This window comes from Anopheles arabiensis, chromosome 3, assembly GCF_016920715.1.
Source record: "Anopheles arabiensis isolate DONGOLA chromosome 3, AaraD3, whole genome shotgun sequence".
Taxonomy (NCBI): Eukaryota; Metazoa; Arthropoda; class Insecta; order Diptera; family Culicidae; genus Anopheles; species Anopheles arabiensis.
This window is the reverse complement of record NC_053518.1, coordinates 38856876-38879961: the sequence shown is the minus strand read 5'-3', so window position 1 is coordinate 38879961 and position 23086 is coordinate 38856876. Positions and strand designations below refer to the sequence as shown.

At 38.6% G+C, this 23086-nt stretch overlaps 1 protein-coding gene and 1 pseudogene across 1 annotated transcript in view; one reads left to right on the top strand and one right to left on the bottom strand.

Moving 5' to 3' along the window:
* Window positions 1-23086, bottom strand: part of LOC120899783 (neural-cadherin-like) — a gene marked incomplete at its 5' end in the record, with an annotated part of 638244 nt that overhangs the window by 334713 nt on the left and 280445 nt on the right. The gene's annotated exons all lie outside the window — the stretch shown is intronic.
* LOC120902667 overlaps window positions 21770-23086 on the top strand; it is a 144544-nt pseudogene continuing 143227 nt past the window's right edge.

Below are 23086 nucleotides of genomic sequence, written 5' to 3'. Positions count from 1 at the left end.
CCTTGTCTAAGGATCTTGGCGTCTTCTTTGACCCGAGTCTTTCTTTCAAGGAGCACACGGACTATGTCATCAACAAGGCCAACAAAAGTCTTGGTTATATTTGTCGCATGTCCACTGAAATTCGTGATCCTTTTTGTCTTAAGTCCCTTTATTGTTGTTGGGTCCGTTCCGTACTGGAATATGCCTGTGTCATCTGGTCTCCTGTTCAACTATCTCTGCTCCAAAGGATTGAGAGGATCCAGAGACGTTTTACAAGGATCGTATTTCGTAGGTCGCTGGGTCATCACTCTATTCCGCTTCCTTCGTATGACGATAGATGCACTCTATTAGGCCTTGCCAAGTTGGAGCACCGCCTCTCGGTCGCTCAGGCTTCTTTCGTCGCTGGCATATTGCTCAATACGATTGATACTCCTTCTCTTCTGTCGCGCTTACATTTGTATGCACCTTGTCGCACCTTACGTTATCGTTTTCGTCTCCAGTTACCTATATGTCGTACACGTTTTGCTCGCAATGAGCCTTTTGTAAGAGCTATGTCGTCTTTTAATAGTACTTCTGATCTGTTCGATTTCAACATATCCTATCCTGTCTACCGATCCCGTCTTCGCTCCTTTTCCGTACCATAAACTCCTTCCAACTCCTTCGTGAATAATTGTATACTATAGTCAGTAAGCACTATTGCTGTAACCCAACGTGGCCGAGCAATTAATAAAACAAAAAATAAAATAAAATAAAATAAATAGCTGCAAGAATTCAACTGTTCCGTATAAGGGTAGCATCCATACAAGCTACACACTCTAGCATACACGTTAAATGAGACTGAGATTTGCTGGTAAAAGTTGAGAGCTACAATACACTGCTCCTGTCTCGGTTCCCGTGAGCAATATTTGCCGCTATAAAATGATAATGTTTCTATTTATGATAAAACTCATCCGGTGTTGTGGTGTGCTTTTTAGCGAGATGCATATCATAGCACCATCTGCCATTGACCGAGTTTTGCCCCTATTTCACATTGGAACCCCACGAACGTGGTTTACTCATTAGCCAACCCCTACCGGCATCGTATACTACCGGATACGACGTATTTCTAACCATCGCGACCACATTACCGTTCATCGTACGATTCGTGGCATTATAGCACGATAGAAGCAGCCAAATTCAGCGCTTTGGTGCGCAGCATATTTGATAGCTTGGCCCGCGTATTACCATTCCTTCGAAACCGAACCAACCGACCTCTGGTTCATGCATTCATTAGGCATCGGGGTGAAATATTTATCTTTAAAAATCAATAAATTTTCATTATCATGCTTTTCATCACAATCTCACCAATCATATCGGAGAGCACTCTGGGAGGCTGCCTGATAGTGTTGCAGGTGGTGGCACAACATTATCCCCGGGAGCCCGCGAACATTACGGTGCTGCTTTCCTAACCAATCGCACCACATTTTCTGATGATCGCAGCTCACTCATGCACAAGGTTGCTATTCGCTTTTGGCTACGCGTGTGCGAGGCGCGTAAAAGTGATTGAAGACGAAATTTCAAATTCGACGAAGAGCGTACCAAATGATTCGCATTTGCTAAAAATGTGTCAGGCGCGTGCAGCGAGCACCATTTTGTTTGTTCTACAAGCCTACCGTTGAAACATCATGCAAAGCGTGCTACAGCTTAAGCCCGTGTTAAACCCGCTTTAGAGCCCCAGTGAAATCGTACGTGAAATTTTGGTTATTTTGCAATATTTCAATAAAGTTTAATCATAATGTGGCTTATCATACACCAAAAGAAAGGAAATTCAATAACTCAATTATCTAGTTTGTAAAAAAATTATTGATTTAATAAATTAAACGGATATCTTTGTGATTCTCCGCTTTGTTCGCGGTGAAAAAATAATTGTCAGCGGGGAATCACAAGGAAATGTATTTGCTTGATTATTTCAACATGATCTACGAAGTAAATAGCTGGAGAATTGAATATCCTTTATTTGATGTACGATAATCCGAATTGGTATATATATTTCATGAAATATTGCAAAATAACCAACATTTCACGTTCACTTTCACGCAAGGACTAAAGCGATCTTTAGTTTGCACGGCAAACCTATTGGATGATGCAATCTAACTGAAATATATTATAGTCCTTAAAAGTAGCGTTAATATAGGGGGCCTTCACAATTCTAGTTAGTTTTTTGTATGGAGTTTGAGTTGTGTTGTTTACATTTATCCCAAGATGCATTAAAGAGATCAGGTGGTGGAATCTGGAATCAAAGTGTATGTAGTCCAGGTGGTCTCATAGCATTTTTATAACCAAATTTGAACATCACTTTTTGACAGAACGAGTGAAAACTTTTGCTCCAACGAGCTTTCTGGAGGCTTGACGAATACTCAAAACACTCTTAAAATCTTCATTCAGAAGCAGAAGCGATAAAAATCAGCCTTCTAAATTCATACACCTTGGGATAAGCCCACCTGTATATTATACTCAATTAGATAGTTGCTCGAAAACTGCTATACAATGCAAACAGCTCACAGGCTGAAATTTCAGCCTACGAATTTTAAACGGAAAGGGCCACATAAATGGAAGTTTAACTTGAATAATTTGAACAACCTTAGGAAAGATATTAACTTCTGGATTTCTTTTAGTTCATTGAGTGTTCAAATATTCTTTTATGATAAAACAGGCCTAATTTAATAAAAGAATTGAAGAAATCTTTTTAATGGAAAAGCAAAGTACTGAAAATTTTATGATAGTATATTGAGGTGTGTTATTTGCAAAGAAAGAAGTTCAATTTAATTTTTTCTTTAAAATCATTTTTTCATAACAGAATAAAACTCATTTGAGTAAGTACACAATAGCAGCTCTTATCTTTAAAACAATTTGCTCACAAACATGTTTTAATAAAACAATACTAACATTAATGTAAAAGTAGTATCGCTAGTAATATACAAGCTTCCTAAACTGCCTAGAGTACCCCACAACCGAAGAGTTGCCCGTCCGGCCCTTCTTTTGCAAGTTTCCAAATTAGATTTCTATTGAACAAAGCTCTTGTTGCATCATTAATGACAAAAAAGCTCTGCTCTTTACATTAGCGGCATTAATATTGAACACAATTATAACTAACAAAACAACGGTATTTCAACAAAAAATGCAAATGGCAGCACTCATTTCCAGCATTGCTACCGTTCATTTACATAATCCAACCCAATACAACGCCTTACGTGAAGTATTTATTTATCACCTGCTCATGCGATGAAATGGCTTTACAGGGTTTCTCATTTATTGGTCAGTTCCCATGTTTTTTTTTGTGCGTTCCACCGATTTTTTGAATCGTAAGCGGCCAAAAAATCGTGGGAACGTACCAAAAAAATATGGGAACCCACCAAAAATTGATGGGAACCAACCAATAAATCGTGGGAAATCCTTAATTGTCTTGGCTTTTGATGTCGAGATCTATTGTATAATTTATCGCCTTCTCAACGGCAATCTGTCACTGGTCAATCATCGGTGATTTGAACATAACATACTCAGCAAAGTCTTGATCTATTAGTGCCATTGGCATCGTACAGTAGCTGTGACTCAACTGTTGTATGTAGCGAACACGGTATTAACGATGATCATCTCATGGGCCGTTTCTTACTCTTTTCCTTTGGCATGGTTATCACAATGCCAACGATGGCTGTGATTTGTCTGGAATTTCCGTCGTCAATAATTGATGCACCCATGAAGCATAATACGTTCCACCATTGAATAAGAGATTGATCATTATCCAAGCCTAACCTACGCCTTCTGCCCTTTTTTCTCTTTCAATATGCATTCCAGGTCCAGGGGGAGCGTTCCCACTCGTGAGACGGCTGTTCAGACGCAGCTGCAATTGAAAATTGTAGCCGAATAAACTGCAGTACGCAGTGCATCTGCAGAAATCATCTTCCGACCCGTTAGCAGCAGATGTAGTGTTGCCGTAAGCCAATCTTCGTGCCCAAATCCAGACGCACATATATCAACTGCATAGAAAGCTCTTATGCTGAATGCCCTTGAGAAGCCGGGATATTGATAGAATCTACGAGTACATGGGAGCCAATATCATAATCACAACACCAATTCATGAAATGTTTCACATCTGAGTGTAAGGTCTGGTATGAGCGTGGAAACTATTTAAAAGTTCAATCTCGATTATTTTCGTACGTCCGGTAAACAGCATATTTTTGCAGTCCTATCTCGACGAATTGTATTTTCTAATTGAGCCACAGATCAGGTGCTAAAAAAGACCCTTGTCCTACAAGCTGGAATTATTCAGGTTACAATTCACCCCAGCATAGGCAGCATAAATTTCAACCTTTCTATGGACACTGTAAATTTGTCTGTCTCGCTCTTATACCTGCGCTTTTACGCACCATGTGTAATTTATGGTTCATTAAAACAACGTGAAGGAGCGCTTAAAATAAGTCAGGCAAAAACAACAACCATGGGAACAGCATTTCAAAGCAAATGAAAAAAGGCAAAGCAACAAAAAATAAAAAAGTAAAAGGGTTTTATTTTATTTTGTAATACATCGTGCGAGGATATTAAAAATGAGTTTAAGAAAGATTTTTTTTTTCACTGCTGCGATTTCACCAGCTACCATCGGTGAAGAAGCAGGAGGATAAAATGTGTGATCAATTGGTCGTTCCAATGATTTTTTATCGGTTTCTTTGGATGATGAAATAAAATCTTTTGCATTAGCGATAATGCCAAGCATTACATTACATTACATTATTACATAAAAGTCTATGCAGGTAATGCTAGACATAATGCTTTGCATTGAATACCTTTACAGATTTGACAACAATATCAGATCAATTTGACGAACGTACATCAAGCAACCAAACAATTATCTGATTTTTCATTGTCTTTGTTGAAATGTTCCAATGTTCTCAATGTTGAAATTTTGCAAAATTGAACTGTTTACTTATAGTGTTAAGATAGTAAGAGAAAAACACTTTTTGCTCTGGACGGCATATTCATTATGAGCATAACTGTTCTCGTTTTTCCATTGAATGGCAAATAACTGAAAAAAGGAACAAGTTTAACAAACAAAAATGTTTTAAAAATATCATACGAAACTTAAAAATACTGTTTGGTTTCAATCAACCAAATCCAATCATTCATAAATTTCCTAAATCCAGTCAATAAAAATTTTCAATTTGAATTTACTCATTTTCCAGAAGCAAATTTTAAAATGGTCTGTTTACTCTGCTATTTATATATGACAGCTATAGAAGTGCCTGTTCAGTTATTTAAATTCATTATTTAGCGCACTTCAGGTCAGACTCGTTTGCAGCGGATAATCAATGACTCGAATAAAACAAAACTCCTAAAAATCTATGCAGTCAATCATTTATCAACAGCAACTGGGCGATAGGATCACAGGGACTGCGTCGCACCACGGAAAGCAGCGTAAAAAGCATAATCAGTAGACCAGATCGCCGCAGCAGAGCGTCAACCAGGGTGCACCGCACGCACGACTCCGCATGAAGTAATACGTACCACAGCGTACTGGCAGAGTTGGGTAAGTCGGGGAGGGGGATGGAACAAGCTCATTTCTCGTTAAAAAAAAAAAAGTTTACGTACCTAAATCGGTGATGGCACCAGGTAGCAGTGGTGGTATTGCACTAAAAAGCACTTCATAGGATAATTAAAACGAAATTAAGTTGTTTATGTTAGTGTGAAATATTCTCGGGACTTTTAAAAAGGAGTTTGAACGTAAAAAGGGACCATTCTGTTAGTGATAGTGACAGAAAATTTCATTATTTTGTTAAATGTGTCAACATTTTTTCAAAACCTAACGATTTCGTAACAAAACTCATATTTGTGTAAGGCCTGTAAATGACCACATAGCAACGCGAATATTATTTTTTTAGCATACCTTTCATGATTTGTCATCGATTAATTGAAAATCATAGCCTTTTTAAAAACATTTTTACAGTTTTAAGCGTTTTTTTTACACAAGTGCCATTATAGGTACACAATACAGCCATGTTCCTTTAGTGGTTATAGTTATACAAAAAGAAAAAATTGGAAATTTTATATTTTTCTGGAACATTTTCAACATGTCGTATTGTTTTCACTAAAATGAGGAACATAAATGTGTTTCCTGTATGTAATTTACAAAAAAGCCAAAATTCGCATTCCTGGCTGAGTAAAAAATCGACTTCGAATCAAGCACACTCTTTCAGGTGTGGGTTGACGACAGATGTTATTCAGTACTTTAGTCATTCAGTACTTTTAGATCAAATCAAACGATCAAATGTATGAAATCAATATTATGACAGTAATCCTTGCTATACATATGAAAACAGCTTCAAAACTAAATTCCATGTATAATATACACAGTTACAGTTTTTAGCTATCTTTGTATACCACCACTATTGAAACACTTTACGGCGATTATAGGAACCATATCACCATTAAAGATACAACGCAGCAGTCAGTAAAATATGTATTTTTTCGTAAATTTGTTGTGTTTGATGGTAAAAATGATTGCGATTGCGAAGATAAAGCATATTCCATTTGCTAAGTGTTAAAATTATTCATGAATTTACCTTCCTGACATTCTAAACCTATTGAAGCACATCTGTACCCTCACATATTGCACCACTATTGGTACATTTACCGTACCGTACATTTACATTTATACATCGCGGCATGCACTTTTTGTGAAATTAAATTGCCGCATATCGTGCTTTCAACCTACAATTTATTGCATCAACTGTGTTGCAAATGAATGCATCGAGCCAGTGTCGCATTATGTACAAGCAACAATTGATGAATGTTTACAAACCGCCGGGCACGTCCATAAAGAATAAGCGCCGCTACTCTACTGGCGTGCATGAAGCGGTATGGTGCTGAACGAGATAAGCATTGGTGAGCATTCCCGAGTTGTGTTCGTAGCTTTTTTCCGCAACACAACCAGTGCCGCTGCTTGTGTGTTCGAAGCTTGTGGATTCGCGGCACAACCGGTCATTCCTGAACAGCAAAGAAAGTCACATCAATTGTACGTATCTCCGCCCATTATGAGCATAACCGAATCATACATACCTCCAGCAACTTTCCGTCAACGAAAAGCATCAGATGCATTACATCGGGACACGACGATACAAACAGCCCACACGTACCGTCCCTATTGTCGGCGACGGTAATCGGTACCAAGTGATTGTCGTCCCGAAAACGTAGATCTTGCTGTACCGTAACGCCACAGTGGCCTAGTCGACGACCTTTTAAGTTCCGCAAGACCAGCGTCAGCTTGTGTGCGTTCAGGGTAGCCATATCGCCGGCCGAATGCTCGATGCCACTCTGCTGTGGGCCCGCTTTCTGGGTGATAACTATGCCAAACTGCTGGACGTTGGTCGATGCTCTCAAGTTTCGGGAACGTCAATCTACCGGGAAAAAAAACAATCTGAAACAATCAGCTCCCAATTTCCCTTTTTGCTTGGAGTTTCAATTCCCTAAAAAACCTTCGGCAAATGTTTTGTCACAAACTAGAACAGTGTTTAAGTTATCCAGTGCAAGATTTTAATTCCACTTCTCAATGATTGTCTGCAAATAACTGAACATTTTTTGGCCCACAGAGTAGAAAATTAAGATACGAAGGCGTGGTTTTGTTCATTCAAATGCATGCACAATATTTGCACAGTGAAAAGCTTGTGAACCTGTATAAAAGTGCATTATAACACACCCAATTTCATCCTGAATCATGTTGATTAATTCTACAGTTTCGATCAAACTGTCTGTCCCAGAAGTGTTATGATGATAAGAGTTTTACACCATTAAGATACCAGCGAGTGAAATGTCGATATAATGTTTATCAACATAAAATTGTGTCCAATTTAGATCAATATATTTATCCTATTAAAAGAAATTGAATGCCGTTTACAACTTTATTTCGTTATAGTTTAAGAACTTCATCGCAATTATAGTCTCAGTTATTATTTCAGGAAAGACATGTTAAACATTTTTACTAATAAAAACAAGAAAACACTATATGTTTTATTCATATTTGAGCTGGAACCAACACCAACTATCCATACAAAGTTCCATGGTAAGATCCGTCGTAAATATGGGTTTCAAATGGTTGCAACAATTATTCAAAAATGTAAACTCCCATTATCATTAAGCTCATCAACAGCATCAAGAGAAGTTGTAATTATAGTTTAATCTCATTCCACATACAAGTTAAGCTAACATAAATTAACGTTTGCTGTCATTACCACCATTGTATCCTTATCATGCTGATAAAAACGACTATCGCGTAATGTGTTCACAATTTGAAGTAAACCACAGGATTATCTTTTTAGAAAAAAGGCACATTTAAAAGTTCTTTCCCAACTTTTTCCTTACAACAAACATTTAAAGGCGGGAAAATTCCACTAAACAGGTCCATAAAATGGATTGTTAAATTAAAATTGCTTTATACGTTACTCCCCATCACCACACGGGTTGGTGTATCAAAACAGCAGTGAAACACGTCGTTGGAAATCTGGTGTAACCGGTTTTCTCCCAATGATCCCTTGCGCTATATTCAAATTTGCAATTTACTTCTAAAATCCCTGTCTCTTTTTCTGTTTCTTCAGCATTTACCAAGATCCAACTTCTGGGCCATGATGATCTCCATCTTTTTCTCACAGCGGCTTTTGATTCGTACAGTCAAGTCGTTCATCCTACCCACCGACTGCAGCACATAGCCCTCCAGAGAACGTAGCCCACAATCATTCAGCAATAGTCCTGGTGCAGCAGCGTGCTACACTAACGGCAGATCACCTGGTGGCAAGTGGTGTAGAATAGTTTTATTTGATTTTCCGGACGTATCGGACATTTAATCGAGCGTAGCACCGGGTCGGCGCTTTCATAAGCTCTGGTTGCCGCCGGTGTGCTTTCCCGCAAACTTTGCACAGCTTCAATGCACACCTTTGACAGGATACGGTTGCCGGTTGCTGAAAATAAATGCCATACAGTGAAACAGAAATGTACATGTTTTTGAATTTCATCCGCCCAAAAGGATGATTCAGGGGAGAGGAGTTAACGGGTACCAACCAGTGTTTGTGGCGTGAACATGAAATTGGAGAAATCGAATTAGTTTTCAACTCGAGCAAGGCGCGTAAAAACACTGTTGCGCTCGGTGGCGTTGTGTTAGAATGCGAGTATTTTCATATGGGATTTGGTCGGATGAGTGCTGTAGAAGCGAGATACTTAATTCCATAACGTTTCATAACATGCAAACTGACGGCTAGCGACCAAAACTGAAGTTGGCCACACAAAAAACGGTGACAAACATCGTGACTGGAAATACAGCGACACGTGAAGCACAAGCAGGCGCGGTACAGAGGGGACAGTGTTGTGGTTGAGATTGGTTTCGCTGATCGCTGACCCTGTTTCAATCAAATTGGATTGACATTGAAATGATGATGAAACATTAGTGGTGTAGAAAATGAAACAAAACCAAAGTGGTACATTTTTCGAAAAAAAAAATTAAACAGAAAAACGTCAACTTGTTAATGAGTGTTATTATTTTGGCATATATAATTTATTCAAATGGTGGTGAACTTTGGCCAGATTGATGTTTGATTGTTTAATTAAAAGCAAAACTGTTTATTTAAATAATCTAACTTTTTGCTGATCAAAGCTTTTTTGAATCGGTTGGACGAAAAACAAATAGAAGAAGTTTATCAGAATGAAAGTTTATCAGTTATTAACAAAGAGTTACCATCACATTCAGATTCATTTGGAACTCAAGTGGCTAGTTATTATTAGAGGAGTTTTAATTAAACGCTTCTGTTGAATCCATTCCATAAACGTATAAAATTTGCTGATTATGAAAGACAATGTTGTTCATAAGGACTATTGCTTTTACTCGGATCTAGGAGTTGACATGTCGAACAAAAACTAAGCATAAGAAACGCGATTGCAATATTCTGCGCCGATAAAATAAACTTAGCATGCTCATTACAGGCTTTTGCAAATCAACTTTAGATCAAACAGATCAGATCAAATTTATTTATTTATTAATTTTTATTTTATTAATTGCTCGGCCACGTTCTGTTACAGCAATAGTGCTTACTGACTATAGTATACAATTATTCACGAAGGAGTAGGAAGGTGTTTATGGTACGGAAAAGAAACGAAGACAGGATCGATAGACAGGATAGGAGAGGACAGCAGGAAGGGAAGGCGGAAGTGATTACATTAGTAAACGCTGCTACAGCTTGATTTATGTCACAGACAAATCAGTTTGGAACGGTGGGGGTAGAGGGTTGGCACAATATCGACCGCGTGTGATCGGACGTATTTACAAACATTATGCTGACAACTCGATCAAATCCCCAAAATACCCAGCAGATGGCGTTCAACATTCACAAAGAGAGATAACACGATTAGATATAAAGAAATAACTGACCCACATTGTACTTTTTGTGGAAACAAAGACAATTATGAACACAAATTTAAAACATGCAAAAAAATTGAACAATACTGGAGGATGTTTTCAGAAATAGTAGTATTTTATAATATAAGGCTCCCTACATTTGTTGAAATGTTAAGACCGGAATTAAAAAATTGAATTCAACAAAACGTGCGAAGGCTATGAGTCTATTCGTAAATTATATAGAACTTATAGAAAACAAACAGATATTTGAGGTATCGGATAAACATGAACTTAAAGCTTTGATAGGATAATTAGTAGATAAGAACCTTCTATTGTATTGTTTTAATAAAAAAAAAAAAAATAGATTGTGCAACAACCAGATCTCCGAAATCAGGGCCAATTCGGGAGCAGGTCAAATGGGGTTAAGTAGCACAGCTCATCGAGGAACAGGGCGCCATCGCAAATCGCTGCAGTAGCAAAAGTTTAGCCAGAAAGGACAGACGAATTTTTATACTGCGCAATAAATATAAAACACACAAAACCAGTTCTAAAAACGTCTATCAAGCTACTCAAAATAAATAGATAGCTACATCCGTAGCAACAACGTTGTTATTCACTGCTTGCAAGATGCTAATCCACATCAATCTGATATTTCATTTCCATCATAATTTCAATTTATTCAGCATGATTTTCAACAGTCTCAAGCTGGACTAAGGTTGACAGTTTTTTTGTGATGTATTTAAAACCACATGTAAAAACTGAAATTTCATTATGAAACAAATACCCCATTTGAAAGCTAATGAAAGACATCTTGGAGGCTGTGAATAATTATGTATACATTCGAAACTGACTTGGAAAACCCGATATATATCATAACAAAGAAGCCATTTGGGGTTTTTGAAACGTTCGCAGTGAATACAAATAACGAATATTAGTAAAAATGTTTGTTGTAAATAAAACAACTAAGAACAAAATTCTCAACTTAACTTAGCTTATTTATTGCTATTGTTATTGTTCAAGTAAGAAAATGATTTAACACGCGGAAAAGATGCATTTAACAAAGATCGAAAAATTACCAAAAATATTACAAAAATTGCTTTTTGCTACAATTTTAAGACAGTTGGAAAAAGTAATACTCCAATTTTCTGCAAAAATCATGTCTACTAAATAATCATGTTTATTTCAAAAGGATATTTAATCAAATTTATTTATTTATTTATTTGTTTTCATATACATAACCGACGGACCATCGTGTCTGATCGGCAACCTTATAATTAAATTAAGGAGCATATAAATGTGAAGTAGGGAAAAGAGATAGCGATATCGTGGCGAGCGCCGATTGAGCGAAGGAGGCAATTTAAGCGCGAAATGTCGAAGGTGAAGAACGTGCGAATTGGAGATTAATAAAGTGAACTGAACGAAAGCCACCCATCTTCTTCTTTTGGTGTTAAACTGATTCTCACATAAATAAACCTCTAGTTATAAGCTAACATTAAATGTGACGTAGACGCAATTTATCCTTGAACGTGAAAGTAGACATACTAAAATCGAACAAACAGTTCTCAAACATCTAAATTTTTATTTATTTCAAATAATTTGAATGCCTGGTAGGTTTGACATTGACATTTGACTTCGTACGTAGAACACGCTAATCAAATACCGAATTAATTTGCTTTCCAACCATCTCCATCATTTTAACAGAATAATCGACGATGATCAACAACCCCAAAAGTTCCCGATCGCTGAATATAGCTATTTTGCTGCAATCAATATTCTGCTTTGAATGATAAATTTCCGTCGCCTGTTTAGTTACCATATTCTACCCCTTTAGTCGCTCAAACTTTCACTGTCGTGGTCTAAAAATGATATTTATTTTCCCACACAGAAATATTACTCGCTAACTCTACCCGCTTCTCGTCCTTCCGTGTCATGTGTGACTTACCGTAACTTCGTCAGAACATAGATCGCGCATTGCAAAGGCGATTGATGATGGTGAACAGTTTGTGGGCGAACCGTGCCGAGAAGAGCCCGCCGACGACGAATGCTGCGAAATGATGTTCTCGATTTCATTCACCACCACAAAGTGCTGCGGCAGCTAGCCAATACCGTTCGGTCCCGCTGGTAGCTCCGTTGGATGGTTACAGGTGGGATAGCATTTTTCTTTGTCACCATATATTACCCTAGCCTTAATTTTGTCTCTGAGCTGTTAAAAAAGGTAAAGAAAACCGACCCAAAAATGGAGAAGGCGTTTGACTGCAGTGGATGAGACAAAATTGAAGGACGTGCAGCACACACAGATCCATTCATTGCCTTGGTGTTATACGTATATGTATACTTTTGAAGGATGCGCCTGGTAACGATGACACCTGCTTGGTGCGCTTTTCTTTAAAATATGATCACCAGAAATGTGTGTCATCTTTGCCTGACGACAACGACACGACGCCGCATTAAATGTAGCGCAAATTGTGATCATTTCATTTTGTATGGATGGGTTTGAAAGGGATCATTCAATCTCATACAAGCAGTTGTTTTCCATATTTCGTGTTGATCCTCTGCCCAGCATGAAAAGGCTATCGTTACTCAATCAAGCACAAGACGATATATTTTCCGTTCTCTTTTACTTGGTTCACTACAGTTTTGGTGTAGCTTAAAGTGAAGGGAGTGATTACTTCTGATACTTAATTCCTTTAAAAGTGTTATTGATTTATTACATCTGCAACAGCAAGCAGTTAAAGAAAAGGGATAGCTGCCATTCAATGGCCATGATGAGTATACTTTACCTTGTCTGACTTTCTGCCCAACATGGCAGAAACATTATGATTTATCGCTTTACTTTTATCTGTATCCTGATCGCTTGCTTGCACTGATGGTTGAGAAACAGAGGCTGATAGTGAAAAAAATACAATTCTATCCTTTTTTGTATTGATTTCTATTTCATATCAATAGTGGCTGTTTTGTAAAATGGCGATGAGCGCCACAATCATACCGCGAGCGTCACTGTGAACAGAAGCAAGTTGAATACACGAATTTCCTTTAATCACCTACACCGCTCGTTTCCTTATTTCTTACATTTATTTATAAGGTAAAATAAAAAATGAAGAACTTTCGTTTTACCCTTTATTTGCTTATTTATTATTTACCCCAAAGTTAAAATAAAGCATTAAGATCATACATACATACATACATAACCAGCTGTAGATCAGTTCAATGTTTATCATTATTGCTCGAAAGCTTAAACTGACTTTCTGCCTCATAAGAAATGATGCAGACAATAGCAATTAAATAAATGAACTTTAAATCAAACTGATTTGAAATAACCGAAAAAGAAGCAGGCGCGTGAATAGTCGGTCTTGTGGTACAGTTGTCAACACGTTAGACTTAACAACATGCCCGTAATGGGTTAAAGTCCCAAATGGACCGTGCAGCCATACGTAGGACAGACTATCCTGCTATGGTCGGTAATCCATAAGTCACTGAAAGCCAACCCCACAAGTGGTACAGGCAGGCCTTGACCGACAACGGTTGTTGAGCCAAAGAAGAAGAAGAAGAAGAAGAAAAATAAGATTGAAACTGAAACTTCTATTGTTGATGCTAAAGTGCAAATTTATAATAAAAATCAAGCAATGCTTATAGTTGTAATGTTTTGAAATATACAGCGTAAACTACTTCGGCGCATTTTCGAAAGAGTCGAGGTTTCAGCACACTTTAAGGTAACTAATTAAACAGAGCTAAAGATCCTTTAATTCAAGGAATAATGCTCAGGATTTCGTTTGTTTAGTTGCCGCAAACAGCACAACAAAAAACCCACACAACTACGTTGAACTATGCTCAACGACCAGACAAGTGAGCGACCGAAGCCATACAAAGCAAACAAAAGGTGCCCCACATGTGGCCTCAATAAATCTTTGATTATCGAGATCGTACACCAGCCGGCAAACTGATATGCTTTGTACAACAACCAAACACACACATATACTCACTGACCAATGATGCTCACAACTTACGGTCCCAATCGAAGCTGGAATTTTCATTGACGCGCTACCAGAACTGTGCGTGACCGTCGCGGCATCCTAGACAGTATAGCACGCGTGGTTCGCATAGCAGCTTCTGGCACAGCCCGCACAGGAACAGGACAGGCAGAGCGTCGTCCGGGAAGTGGTCATAGATTGTGCAATCGGTTTAGTAATACCCGCACCAACCATGGTTGTTTATTGAATTGCAGTGAAGCAAGAAGGAAAAAAAACAGTTGAAGTTAAGCACGTCCAGGTGAGCGAGTAAACAGGCGAGCTTCACGAGTAAACGACGAACACAATCCACGCTTTGTTGTTGTTAGAATAGTTTATAGAGGTTTTGGCTCCAACGGAGTTCTTTCGCATCCGCGATCCACGCTTTCCATGTACTTGCGATAGCTTGTCAAATTTATATAATACCCTTTGGAGCAGCTGACTATTGACCGATACCCGCGAGCTTAACGAGCTCCGAGATTCATCGACATCCTCCGGCCGTACAGCATCATCCTCAGCAGTCCATCAGCATCATCCTCAGCGAGCTGGCCGGTGTGCCTGCTGGACTTCCCGGAAGTGGTTCCGAATGCTGCTCGAGGGCGAGCTGCGTATCCATCTCCGAATAATTGCTGTAAACTGAGTTACGTCGGAGGCAACTCTTTCGCGAACATTCCTCTCTAGTGCTGGCGTTCGGTAAGAGAAGGTTGTCGACTGTGGGAATGGATCGCCTAGTGCAACCCGCACGCTCTGTCGCATGGCGCACACCCAGTTGCTTCGGTGTTAGATTGAAAGTCAATTTCTCACTGCCCTTGGGCATTGATTCAAGTGCTGTACATGTGCCAATGGTTCCGATCCCACTCGTTAGACCATGTCGGCATGGTCGTGCAGAATAGATTGGTGGCATCAGGTCGGGACGTTCGATGTTTCAAGATCTATTAGCACTTCTCAATGTTCAGCAATGTTACTTGGTGCTGGTGCTCGGTACTGTGCTCATCGAGCACAATGTAAGCACGAAACCGTTTACCGATAAAAACCACATTTAAAACGAAGCAAAATGACGAACGTTAACCGGTAGCGATCAACATTAGCAAACTGAAGTGCAGCCTAGAACCCAGTGGCCCATAATTTAATTATTACTACCACGTACCACACACGACCACGGTCATATGCTTTGGAAGTATAGAACGGCGGTAAGTGTTAGAGGGAAACGGGACAAAATGGCACTGTTAAGGATGTTGCTACGTATTCCATTGGTTAATTCGCTGAACTCTCGATGTTTCAACATCTTTCTCATGAAAATCATTTAGACATAGACGTATTCACAATAAAGATAATTGCTTTAAGCTTTCCCTCTTTTTTATAACTTCTGTTGATAAAATTATGTAGTGTCACTTTGTCATGTTACACCTAATTTATATTGCATTGTTTTTATTTTTGTTGGTGGTGTAGTTTGTTGTCGATGTTAATCGATATTTTCATGAATATGCAATATCAAATGTTTGCTAATACGTACATAGTATACCGAATTACTTCGAATTACGGACACTAAATACATTTTTCTTTGATAATTTAATATTTTCTTACTTTTTTCATTTTAGTCGGTCAAACCTCTGTATAGCTCAGTTTACTAGATCAAACCATTCACAAATGAGAAAAAAAGAGAAAAAAATACATTTTAAACAACACGCCCTTTACTTACTCTACTATGCGTTTCATTACTTATCCACGAGACAAATTCTCCATTTGCGGCTCACCTTCTCTATAATTTCCGACGAGCTGCCTGTATGATAACCCGGACTAGCAAGCAGCTCACTTCGTCTTGATGAAAACGCAGTAACCGGTTGATCGTGAAGACAAACAATCGACCAAAATCAATCCGCACATGCCAGTGACGTAAAAGAAATTTGAAATAATTGATGGATTAAATTCGAATAAACTTGGCAGGGAAGCAGAGGTGATATGAAGTGTATCAAAACCAAAAAGCGAGCTCACCGACATCGCTACGAATTAAACTGTTTTAGCCTCAATAATTATTTCGGTCCTCTAGGATAGCTGGTACTTCACGCATTGGAGAGACATCGGCCGATTGGCGTCAACATTCTTAGCGTCAGCGTTCTTAACAGAACTCCTTGCTTGTGTGTGGTTGTGTGCAGTAACACAACCCCCTTCCATAAAATGGAAGTGTCTAACGCGTTATAAAATTCAATTTGCTACTCGGTGCAAAAATTAGCTGCAGTCCCCGTTTGATAAGGTTTTGTGGTCTTTTGCTCAACGCGACGGTTGTGGCTTGCGTGCACATTTACACTCACACGCAGCTTGGCGCCGGTGAATTGCTACCTGTTCAATGTTGCTAATGCGTCGACAATGCCGCTAAACTCTGAGGAGCGGGAGAGGAACCGGGATAAGAAGAAAGTCGGTAAATTGTGTAGCGGCGCTTCAGGAAGCGCAGTTTAACGAGACGACACTAAACGAGACAATCGCTTTCCCCCGTCTACCTCTCTCCTCCTCTCTTTTATCATATCTGCCTAATGGAGCGATTCATGGGGAAATTATTGTATTCCTGTGAAAACAAAACCTGCACCTTGAGCCAAGCGCAGATGTTGACGATGATGATGATGATGATAATCATGCCCGTTTATGATGTCCCAATGCATTAGATGCAACAGAAGCAGATGTGTAAAAGCACAATTTTATGCATGCATAAACTCATATGTACCGTTGGGAGATGCACAGTCAGAAATCGAATAATGCGAATAGTTTTTGCTCGATCAATTGTACTCGAAAACGTCTTTATGCTTGTGGGAATTTTCTTGGAGCTCAATTTTATGCACGAGTAAATAGTTTTAACATCAGTAATCAATCAACAATAACATTCTGGCATCAGTAGAAGGTATACTGTTAGAAAACGAAGCGGAAAATAATTAAGTGCCGAACACGTTAAAGGTTTTTTTGTTAGGCCGCAAATACACAACAGCCAAAGAAATGAAATGTCATTCGAACGCGCTACCGCGAAAACGCAGAGATGCTCATGCTGGATATCTCTGCGGAACTGTTATACTCGTTTGAACGCGCCCGCGGAAACGCGCGTCGTGTATTTGCGGCCTTATACTTTAGCTGTTGCCAAAAAATTAATCTGTTCATTCCACCGGTTCTTTCGATACCGTTTTATCGTTTGTCACATAACCTTTTCTCCCTTTTTTCCTATCTCTTTTTCTCCTAAACAATACCTAACGCTAATGTCGACAGGTCGTTGGAACCCTTCTATCATGCTGTTGTAAGGTTCCAACATATACATTTGTGCTTTCCATTCAATTTGCAAGCCATGTGTCGTCAATATCATCATCGATAGCCTGTTCGACCTTCTTTATGCGTGCAATTATTGTCGGTCGGGCGTTTACCTGTGCTATTTAAGTTAGTGCCGATGAGGCCGCAATCGCCGAGGCTGTTCTGTGAAAACTGATTTTGAATAAATGGTTATATTAAATAAATTTGATTGAATAAATTGAATAAATCATTATTAATTATTTTTTTACACGTTTAACCATTAAACATAAGTTATACGTTTAAATTGAAAAAAGCATTGATAAGTAGTATAATCTATGATAATCTATGAGAAGGCCACATAAGTCCTGTTGTGTCCTACTCTGACTACAATTTGTGTCAAACCTTTGAAGAGATTAACATGCGTAGTTAGTATTCGGATATCTTTTCCAAGATCTGCCTCATGCTTCATGTTTGTCGGCAATTGACGTTTCGTTTGGGAAGAGTGTTGATGTAAATCTATCCCACTCCCAGCGTACGACAACCCGACTATGATGCATGGGATAGCAGTTTATGTAGGAGGTAATTAACTCCTTTATATTTGATTAGTAACTACAGTCAAATACAATTCAATAAAGGATACAATATGATTCTATTATTCAAATCACAAGGCATGTGATCCTTGTAAGATGTTTTTCATCATTATTGATAATAATTTTAAAATGCCAAATACATCAAAATTACAATCTTGTCTTAAAAGTAAATGTCATAAAAAAGTCTTTCATCAAATGTAGTGGATGGTTTAGAGTCAGTATTTATCAATAAACTTAGTATGGAAATGATTTTTGGCAAGAAAATAGAAAGACAAGCTCCCGCCATTTTCCCAAACACGATCAAATCCAGGAGCGATCGTAGTGATTGCAGGATAACTAAGCAGGATACTCATAACATGAAACAAAGCAACCTTTGTATCTAGACAACTGCAACTATCGTTCCTCTTAGATCAAATTTGAGATCATGTGGCTGCCTATCCATATAGCATGCTTTTAAAAATACTTGAACTTGCTAACATTTTTTTACAAATCTCAACCATGACATTAATACGGTAAACTATCAAATGAAAATTAAAGTATATAAACGATGCTTCATCCTCAAAAAAATATCGTTAATATCGTAAAATATCGTTGAATTGCTCATCAGCAAACCTAAACCAAAACTGCCTACTGCCGAACCGAGGGTTTAAATCGACGGTTGGACAATAATGCTCCCATATAAAACCCTGCGAATGACACGAGCACACGCAAAGCGCCATACACCTTTGCCGGAAGGGCTACACCGCTGCCAATGACCGGCATTAGTTGAGCGCTGGGACGAAAAGGAATCAGCATTCCTCACACCGCATTTCCTATTATGCCGTTCCTTTCGGAAAACATGCCATTTTTATTGCGGGCAAGGTCATAAAACATCGACGCCACGCCAAAATGGGAACGTGAACGTTCCACCGAAATTGTTTCTTGACCGACAGCAAAATTTATTTCAAGCAAGCTTTTGCATTGGTTTCGGCACCATCCAAAGGCCTTCTTTTTTTATCGTTGCAGCAAAAGATTTATCCGTTTTCATGCCAATTACTCCAATTTCTGACGCCCGCTGCTCTCCGTTAGATGGGTGCACCAAGACGAGGGTTGTTTGTTATTTTAATATTTGTTGTACCTGTTTCTTGCTCGTGGTTTTAAGTGCCATTTGCTCACCGTCCATCGGTACGGGGCCACGAGTAGGATGAGTCCGCCATAAATTATCTGGCACTTTCGGAGCAACCTGGGGCATGGGGATCATTTGAAGCAGTAAAATTGCTTCGGTCGGTGGAATGATTCGTTTTTATATCGTACCGTTCCGGCGGTGAGACCGGACAAATCGGCCTTTTTGTGTGGAAAGTGGAGTGAAAATATTTGCTTATAATTTGAATACATTATCTTTCGCTTGCCATTTCTTGAAACGCGTTTTTTCCGTGTTGTTTCGTTTTTTTGTTGCTGTTTTATTGCGGTCGCTGTTCAAATTGTTATTTCCAATCGGACATGTGAGTTTGGGTGTAAATGTTTGTTTGGTTATCAATGGTTTTCGTTGCGAGTTGTTGATTAATTCATGCTGTACTTGTAACGATGTTTGCTGATCGACGAGAGTGTATTTCTTCTTAAATGAGATTGAATGGCTATGAAAAGAGACATAAAATACGAAGAGAAACAGTCATGACCATTATGTAAGGCTGCTAAGCAGAAACACCAAAACCTTACGTATCATTTTGTGATATGCGCTTTCCTGCGGTATTGCAATAAATTTCAATCATCACAAATTGTGAACTATAGATTAAAACGATAGGAAATGGTCCATTTCTGCACTGATTCGTAAAAAATAAGCAGTGTAATGTTGTCGATGATATTATCGAAATGGTAAATTCACACAAACGAAAACTGAAAAATGGTTGTACATGGAACATTATTTCGAGGAAAACATCGCAGGTGAACGGTAGTGTTGACTGACAAAATGGTTCAATTTGGACTGAGGGTGTCTTTATCATATAATTTTGATTCATCAATACCGTTGCAATGCCTGCACCAGCTCCACTCACAATGAATGGCTAACGTTCCTTTCAGCGAGCCATAAAAGTGGTGCCATTGTCATTCTGAATGAAGTGAATTGAAGGGGCCATCGACAGGGTGGCAAAGTGGTTTGCTGCCAAATGTGTGTTTTATCAAAGTGGGTGGAATCTTTTGTTATATCATAAGTTTCTTGGAATCATCAGTCAACGAACATCAGCTCAATAAATAACTTATAAATAATACACATTGTTTCATCATTTAATATTGTTTGTTTTTATGATATGTAATGAAAAACTCCCAATGTTTTAAATGTACACAAAAAAAATATCACAGAACAATCATGACATGATATGGCATTATGACCTGTTAGCATTACTAAATAAAATTTCAAAATGTGGCAGGTTGACCAGAAACTATTGTTACTTCAACATTACATGTCTTATGATGAGGAACAATATTCTAGATGCAATAATATTAACCGATTTATGCGATAAATCATTGATACTACGATTTCATGCTTTTCTGCATCTCTTTGTATTTTTTTATTTGTTCAAATAACTATGAAATCAATGAGCTAATGCAACTGAAATACCTCATAGAAAAGACAATGATAGTATTTCATATGTGATACTAAATCGTTCTAATAATCTCGTCCCACGCTTACATCTTTGTACATCTTTGCTGTCTATCGTTTGAACAACACACTGTTCCCAGCTTATGGAAAACATCTTAGCTAATCCCTTTATTCAAGAAAGGCTATTGGCAAGTAAGAGCAATAGCCACAGAGGAGTCACCTGTCTTTCCACATGTGCCAATTGAAATCAAATAATTGTACACAATGCGTCAATAAGACATTTAAAAAACTGCATAGCAGTTGCACAGCATGACTTTATGCCAAATCGATCGACATCCGCAAATATAAATTAATATTTATCGGAATGTACAAGTAGTATTAGCAAAGACATACCAATTAGACTGCAATTAGTGGAAAATGAACCCACATCAGCAATGGTACACAAGTATAATCTATTCTAAGCACGAGTTGATTTCCATACATCCATACCATTTGTGAAGGTCTGCGCCACATGAATATATAAAAATCTGTCGATATCTTGTGTCAATTTCGATCGTAGATTTTCTCCATGGCAAACGAGATCAGAAGAAGAGCTAAATCTATTTTTTCTCGATTATCTCGCTGAGCGTCATTACCTAAGTACAGTAGCAAGGAAAATAAAACAAACGTTTTCGAACCTAGTCCAATTCCTTCTAAATCCCTCCAACACTCGTGAGAAACGTTAGTTTTATCTCCATATTCATTGCAAAGTGCAAATCCTAAGTGTACATACATGGACCCTTTGGCGACGATTCAACTGCTTGATGCAATTTTCATATTCACACGTACGCAACTTACCGACCCAACGACATATTAATTTTCTTGCGCTCGTGCACAGGTAAGCATTATAATGGCGCGATGACGCTTGATAAACCGTCGTGTTCTTCAACCATGGGTTAATCCCTGCACTACAATGCCGGTAGATGCTGGTAAGTTCTTATGAATCACTCAATTGCGTTTTCCGTTGGAAAACCTTCCTATCGTTTGAGACGATAAAGGATTTTGCTGTAGTGAGTGACTATTTTTCACTCAACAAGATTGGTAAAGCTGATCGGGAAGATGGTAGGGGGTATGTTGAAGGAATAGAAAACCACACAAACATCATAGAATTTTATGTTAAGTGCTATAGTTCCATTGTTATAGAACAAAATCCCAGTTTTTACTGCAGTTGCAATTATAAAGTTTGTTTTTTTTTCTCTTAGAAATATTATTAAACCTATCCCACTTAACCATTTAGTGTTGTACTTATGAACGAAGGAAGGTAGGTGAAAAATAATCATTTGAATGTTAAGCAAACAGTTACTAAGGCAATGCTCGATGGAACATAAATGTTCGGTATTAGATACGAACCAATCGTATATATGGACTAAATGTAGCCCGTTAGGTTCGCCACACATCCATCAAAGCCATGGTATTTTCCAATCTCTGCAACCCTGACCTCGCACAGGTTAACGATGCCTAGCTGTCACGCTAGTGCCAAACAAAAAGTATGCGTTTGTTTTACATTGCACTAGCACAGATTCAGTAAGGATATTTTATTTTCTCATTTTGCTCTTACACACGTTGCCCATGGATGAAATGCATTTCATTCCAAAGTTGATGTTTCCGTCACAAACAGTTGGCTGGATTGCAGACTCTACCCGCCAGCGGAACGGAGCACTCATTGCATGCAGGTGCAAGCTGTTTCCCTGCGATGGACAGTGAAGCAACAATGGAATTGTTCCTGGGCGCTCAGTCAAGCTTTCTCCCGATTGTAGCTGGTTTGACTCGCTGTGCATTGAATTCCAGGTGCAGCGAATGAATGAAATGAAATATTCCAATATGTATGAACAAATCGTTCCGGGGCATGGATGATTTTTTGCAAACAAATATATATGAATTTAGATTGAATTACTGGATTCTGCGAAACTGGTTAGGATTTCCGAAATATGGTCATGCGATTTCCCTTTTCTCGTCCCGTTTCATGTTCTCATCCCTATTCCCACTATTGGTTTGATTGAGCTTGTTCGTGGTTTTCCCGGACTCAACATACACCGGTCTATGAATGGGCGAAAAGTGCGCTGAGTTTTCGAACCATGAAACCAAAAATAGCTTACCGAACTAGGCCACAGACAAGCCCAGTTTAAATTTTGATTAGAGGTCCACTGAGGACATCCGGTGGACAGCGGAAGTGTTTGCTGGCCCGAACTGCTCCTGTTATGCCAATCACCGTAGGAATGTTTACGCGGAA